Raw genomic sequence first — 6585 nt, 5'->3', positions numbered from 1 at the left:
CTCTTTTCATATAGATAGATAGATAGATAGACATAGACAGGCAGATAGATCATTTTTTTCGAGATCATTACATTTCATGTTATCTTGAGAGACCATAAAATAATTAACATTTCATACATGTCATTCGCACTTCCAATCATAGTACAACTTCTGGATGATATTATAAGTTTGGTTCAATGATAAATGCTGAATGTTAGGACAATGCCTGTCTCAATTTCTCTTACAATAGTACTTTATTTTTTTATTTTATCTTTTTTTTTTTTTACTTTTTTATGTAGTGAAATGTATTTTAATGGCAAGGCTTTCTTTTGGGGGAGTTTTTGGTTGCTTAATGATAAATAGTTAATGTTTACACATTTTCCAAATTTTATGTTTTGATTATGATTAAATACTACTAATAATTGACGATGAAAAGATACCCAGGGAAAAATACATAATCAGTAATGTATAATGAAAGAATGGTAAATAAGTGATTGCAATTACACATTTGATATATATAATGATCCATCTACACCAATGTACATGAACACAGTTACAGTCACAGTGTTATATGTAAAATGGAAATAGAGATATGTTTCTCTTTTTCTTTCCCGCTTTCTTTTTCTTCAATTTTCTCTCATTTAAATAATTTCTTTTCGTATACAAAGTTTATTTTGGATATAACACTCCCTTCTGTAATTGGAGGATCCCAGTTCTCTTTTCCATTCTTCTGCTTTCTTACTCTCTCTCTCTCTCTCTTCCTCTCTTTCTCTCTTTCTCTTCTTTCTTCTTCTCTCTCTCTCTCTCTTCTCTCTCTCCTCTCTCTCTCTCTCCTCTCTCCACTCACTCACTCACTCACTCATTCAGTCACTCACTCACTCACTCACTCACTCTCACTCTCTCTCTCTCTCTCTCTCTCTCTCTCTTTTCACCTTACTCACGTACGATTATCTAAAATTGGTTAATCATGTATAGTGCTACTGACAAGAATTATGTTAAAATATTGAGCAAGATATGAATAAAGGGTTCCATTTTTGTGTCGGTATTTTCTTTTTTTCATTATTAATACTTTACTTCCTTTGTCATTTCACAGTAACACCTGGAGGAAGCTCATGTAGGAAAAATAACTATGCTAGTCCTTTATATGAAACTATCATTTAAGGAGTTTACAAGGCTTTTCTGCTCTCTCTCTTTCAATGCTTTCCCCCCGCCTCCCCCCGTCCCTCTCTCTGGCGTCTGACCACTTCGGTACAATTCTACAGCTTTACAATATGGCACTTCATAGAATTGGCATATCAGTGTCAGCTTCGTCTAAATGGAGGAATGGTTAACGTAGGGATCTAGCAGTCCTAAAGACCCACGTTCGAGACTGGTCCATGCCAAGTGTGGAATCACACGTAGGCCCATTTTTGGGTGTGATTTTTTTCTTTATTGTTTTAATTGTATTCATTTCATCTTTTTGATTTTGCTGATACCAATTATAAAGGAAATTCAACATAAACAGAGAAATATGAAATGTTAAAATAGATAAACAAATGTGCAAATTCAGATATTCTAGATAGGTTCCATAATTAACTGACATATATATATATATATATATATATATATATATATATATATATATATAATCAATAGTGCAGTTAATCTTTTGTTATGATCAATTTAATCGCCGCATTACAACCTTGAATTTTTGTAATGGAACGGCATCAAGAATGATACTTTTGAGAGCATCAACATTTTTTTTTCCAGTCCACCAGCATTTCTTGTTATTATAGCGTTATTTCATAATTTGACAGAAAGGACATTCCTGTATCAAGACCATATTTAAGATACAAACACGAACGAGGTGCATATTCAAATATGAGAGATTAGTTTAAATGTACCATTAATTTATTGCATACTTTGAAATAACAATAAATGACTACCTAGCGATGTTAACTTTATTTTCAAAATTAACCTTAAGATAAAATTGAAAATAAAATTCGTGATTGAATATTGTTGTTTGGAATCTCAAGTAGGTCCATTCTTGTGTTTGATTTGGTTTTACTTTCACTGTATCCATTTTATCTTGTTTCTGCCGACAGGAATTATAAAGGAAATGCTGAAATATATTTTAAAAATATGTAAATTCAGATACTCCAGATGAGAAGATTCACAATTAACGGAGACACACACACACACACACACACACACACACACACACACACACACACACACACACACACACACACACACACACACACACACACACACACACACATATATATACACACACAGATACATATATGTACATATATATACACATATACATACACAGATACATATATGTATATATATATACAGATACATATATATACATATATACACATACATATATATATACATAATATACACATATAGTACAAAAAAACATATATATACACTTACATATATATACAAAATAAAAATTACAAAAAATTAAACCATAAAAATTATACATACATAACACATAAATATAATGAACATATACACAATACATAATAACATATAACACTATCAATATATACAAATATTACACATATACAATATTACAATATATACCATATACAATATAACATATTACACAATACTATATATACAAATAATAACAAACAAATATACACATAAAATATAAAATAATATACATAACTTTTTAAAACATAAAATAACTTTAACATATATATAATAAAATTACACTATACATATAAAATATATAACACAATACAAATATAAATAATACACATTACATATATATACAATATATAAAATTTTACTTTAAAACATATATATACACAATACATATATAACAAAAAACACATAACATATATACAATAATACACAATAATATAATACAATATATCCCAAAAATTAACTTAAAATTCCAATACATAAATATAGCAAATAAATATTATACACAAAACATACTATAAAATTTTACACTATATAACACATATACTATATATACACACTTAACAAAATAATACATATATATACCACATATACATAATAATACATATACAATATAACATTCTAAATGCCCACAAAAAATTCAAACGAATTAAAGCTGAATTTTCCCCCATTACTATACCGGGAAGACAAATTAAATAGATTGCTTGTACAATTAAATTTTCATCAATTTTAAATTTAAATGTTGAAAATTTCTGGTCCCCATCATCGTCCCTAACTATAAAAATATAATTTTGAAAATTAAACCATCTTTTCCAAAGAAATCACATCACTGAATTCCAAAAACCCCGTCACAATGGCGATTTTTGATTTTGAACCCACTTTTTACAAATGTCCCACTAAGGAGACCACATAATTAATATCAAAAACCCCTGGACTCCTCCCCCTGAAAAAAATTTGGATTAAATAAGGTTAACTTAAAAAAATATTTAAAACCACGCCCATCATTCAGTTTTTATTTTTGTGATTGCCGAAACCCCCAAAAAGACGGTGTACCAGGGGCTCCCCCTAGGCCTCTCCTATGCCAATGCTTTCAAGTTAGCGAAAAAAAACGGGCTAGAAAAAATCCCCGCCTGATTTCAACCTCTTTTTTTATCGCGATACATTGACAAAATTTTCTGCTTTTTTAGTCCCCCTTTCCCCATAAATTTTTTTTCTAACTTATCAAATTTCCAAACACCCCAGTATAAATTTTACATGTGAAGTGCAAAAGAAAACCAACTATCCTTTTTGATACATGGTTACCAATAAAAACGTCACCTTCCTATAGTTTTTACCGAAAAACCAACATTCCTGCCTCGGCCTCACTTTCTCAGTTTACCCCATATGTACAAAATTAACATAAAAAAAACTCTGATCACTAGGGCCTACAATTTGTGTAGTAAGGGGGCACCCTTTTCACAAAAATTGGTTTTTCAAAAAAATTTCTTTACAACAAATGGTCCCCATTACGTTGTTTGAAAAATAACAACTTTTTTGCAAAAAAAATTCTCCAACCAGTAAACTGTCTGTATGTAAAAAAGGACCATAAGTATTTTAAAACCCCTTTTTTTTGGGGTGTTTTAAAGCATGAAATCAGGAAACAAAAAAAACCCCTTTTACGGAAAAAACACCCCCGATTAAGTTCCTTTTGTTTTCAGTAACACCCAAAACTTAGCAAAGTTCATGAAACAACCTATGAACTATGTTCGGGGCTTTTGTTCTAATGTGGTATATTTTTTTACCAGTCCCCAGCTGCCAGCAGGTATGAGGGGCAACCTCACGATGGCGCGACACGCATCCGAACTAAAAGGGGAGTCCCTTTAGAACTGGCCCCCCCCGCTGAGCAAACCCTCCCTTTTCGACAAAAAGAGAAATTCACTTTAAACTCACACCCCTTTTTGAACAAAAAATTTCAATATTTTATCCTCTATTTTCCCGCCAGGAAATTCACCCCTGAATCCCTCCTAATCAAAATGATGGGGGCCAGAACTAAACAAGTAACCACTGCAAAAAGCTTGTTTTCACATTAAACCCCCCCTTTACCACAAACAAACCCAACTGGTTAGTTTGACATACTTTATCTATATTATGTTTTTTAGTTAGAATATTTCTTGTACTATTTTTCCTTTTCTTATTTTTTTTTTACTTTTTTGTCTATGTTTTTTTTACATTTTGTTTAAAATTTCCCGAACCTACCCTTGTTTTAAATTTAAAAAATTTTCTAAGAATTTTTATCGGTTTCGTTTCAGCTTGGAATGAAGGCGTGTGAACCTTCGAAACGTTTTCAAAAAAAGATGAGATTCTTCACGGCCGTATTGTAACCTCTTTTTGGCAAATATACATTATAAACATTAAATATATACATTATAACACAATACTATATTCCTATATATACACATATCAAATACATATATATACCATTAAATATATACACATATACATATTTTTTTTTTTTTTTTTTATTATATCATAAAAAATACAAATAAATATATATACAATATAAAAATATAAATTACATTAAATTAATAACATATATTACAAATAATATAAAATACTTAATATATATAAATATAAATACAAATACATATAATACAAATATACTTATATTACACATATATATACAACAAAAAAATATATCACAAAAATACATGTAATTTTCATCTAATATAACAAAACAATATATATAGGCCGCGGTGGGCCGAGGGGTTTGGGATCGGGCTCAAGACTGGGGCGGGAATTGGTTTGAAGGTTCGGTCACCCACCGGCGCGTTGTTTTTCCCTTGGGGAAGGGAAATCCACCCCGAATGCCTACCTAGCTATGAGTGGGCACGCCAGCCCCAAATCAGTGCTGGTCCAAGCCCGGATAAAATAGAGAGAAGATTTCCAAAGGTAACACCGGCACCCCCGTGGGAAAGGAACTGGGGACCCCTACCCCGTACTCACTCCAAAAAGATCACCATGAAAACTAAATTAAGTATCATGTTGTGACAACGGCGCTTTAAACAGAACCACCGTTAAGAAGAAAAAAACATATATATACAATATTATACACACTATTACTACATATAATACACATACATATATACATATTTTTACACATATACATATAATTTCCTTAAAATAATATACACAATACAATATACACAAACATATTAAAACACATATACATATATTACACATATACATATATATAATAATATATCACATATACTATATATATACATATAACATATCATTAAAATTACATATAAAATACACAAATACATATATATATATATAATAATATATATATTATAAAACATATAATACCAATACATTTTTATCAATAATAATATATTATTATATATAATAATTTAATATATATATATAAAGAAATACTTTTTTTTTAAAAATTATATTTATATATATATATAAATTTTTAATTATTTTAAATTTAAAAGTTTTAAATTATTTGTGTTATTTTTATATGTATATAAATTTTAATAATTTTAAAAATATGTTTGTGTAATATTTGTTATTTGTTTTGTAATGTTTAATTGTATTGTGTATTATTGTATATTTGTTTTTGTGTTTTATGTTATGTTATATATATGTATAGGGGTATTTATGTAAATTTTTTTTTGATATGTGTTTCTAAAATTTTATTGTTATAAAAAAAATTTTATATTTTGTGTCTTTTATGTTTATTATGTGTGTATATTTAAAATGTATATATATGTATTTTTTCTTTTTAAAGGGGTTTAGTTTTAAACCGCCCTTGCCCCCCAAAAATGAACTTAAATTTTAGTTTTCATGTTTGATGCTCTTTGGGGTGATACGTGGTAGGGTTCCCCGTTTTTCCTTACACGGAGGGTGCCGGTTACCCTTTAAGGGAAAACATTCCTCTATTTTATCCGGGGTTAGACCGCAGATTTGGGGGCGTGCCCCTCAGTAGTAGGTAGGGATTCGAGGGGGTTCCTGCCCAAAGGAAACAACGCCCGGTCGGTGCTCGAACCTTCGAAATCAGATTGCCCTCGTGCCCCCTTGAGTCCCCCCCCCCATGCTCTAACCACTCGGCCACCGCGGCCCATATATATATTTTTATGGTATATAAGTGTATATCAGTATATGTGTATATATATGTATATGTGTATATATATG

Source organism: Penaeus monodon, chromosome 3 (genome assembly GCF_015228065.2).
Source record: "Penaeus monodon isolate SGIC_2016 chromosome 3, NSTDA_Pmon_1, whole genome shotgun sequence".
In the NCBI taxonomy this organism is placed as follows: domain Eukaryota; kingdom Metazoa; phylum Arthropoda; class Malacostraca; order Decapoda; family Penaeidae; genus Penaeus; species Penaeus monodon.
Note: the sequence above shows the minus strand (reverse complement) of the source record.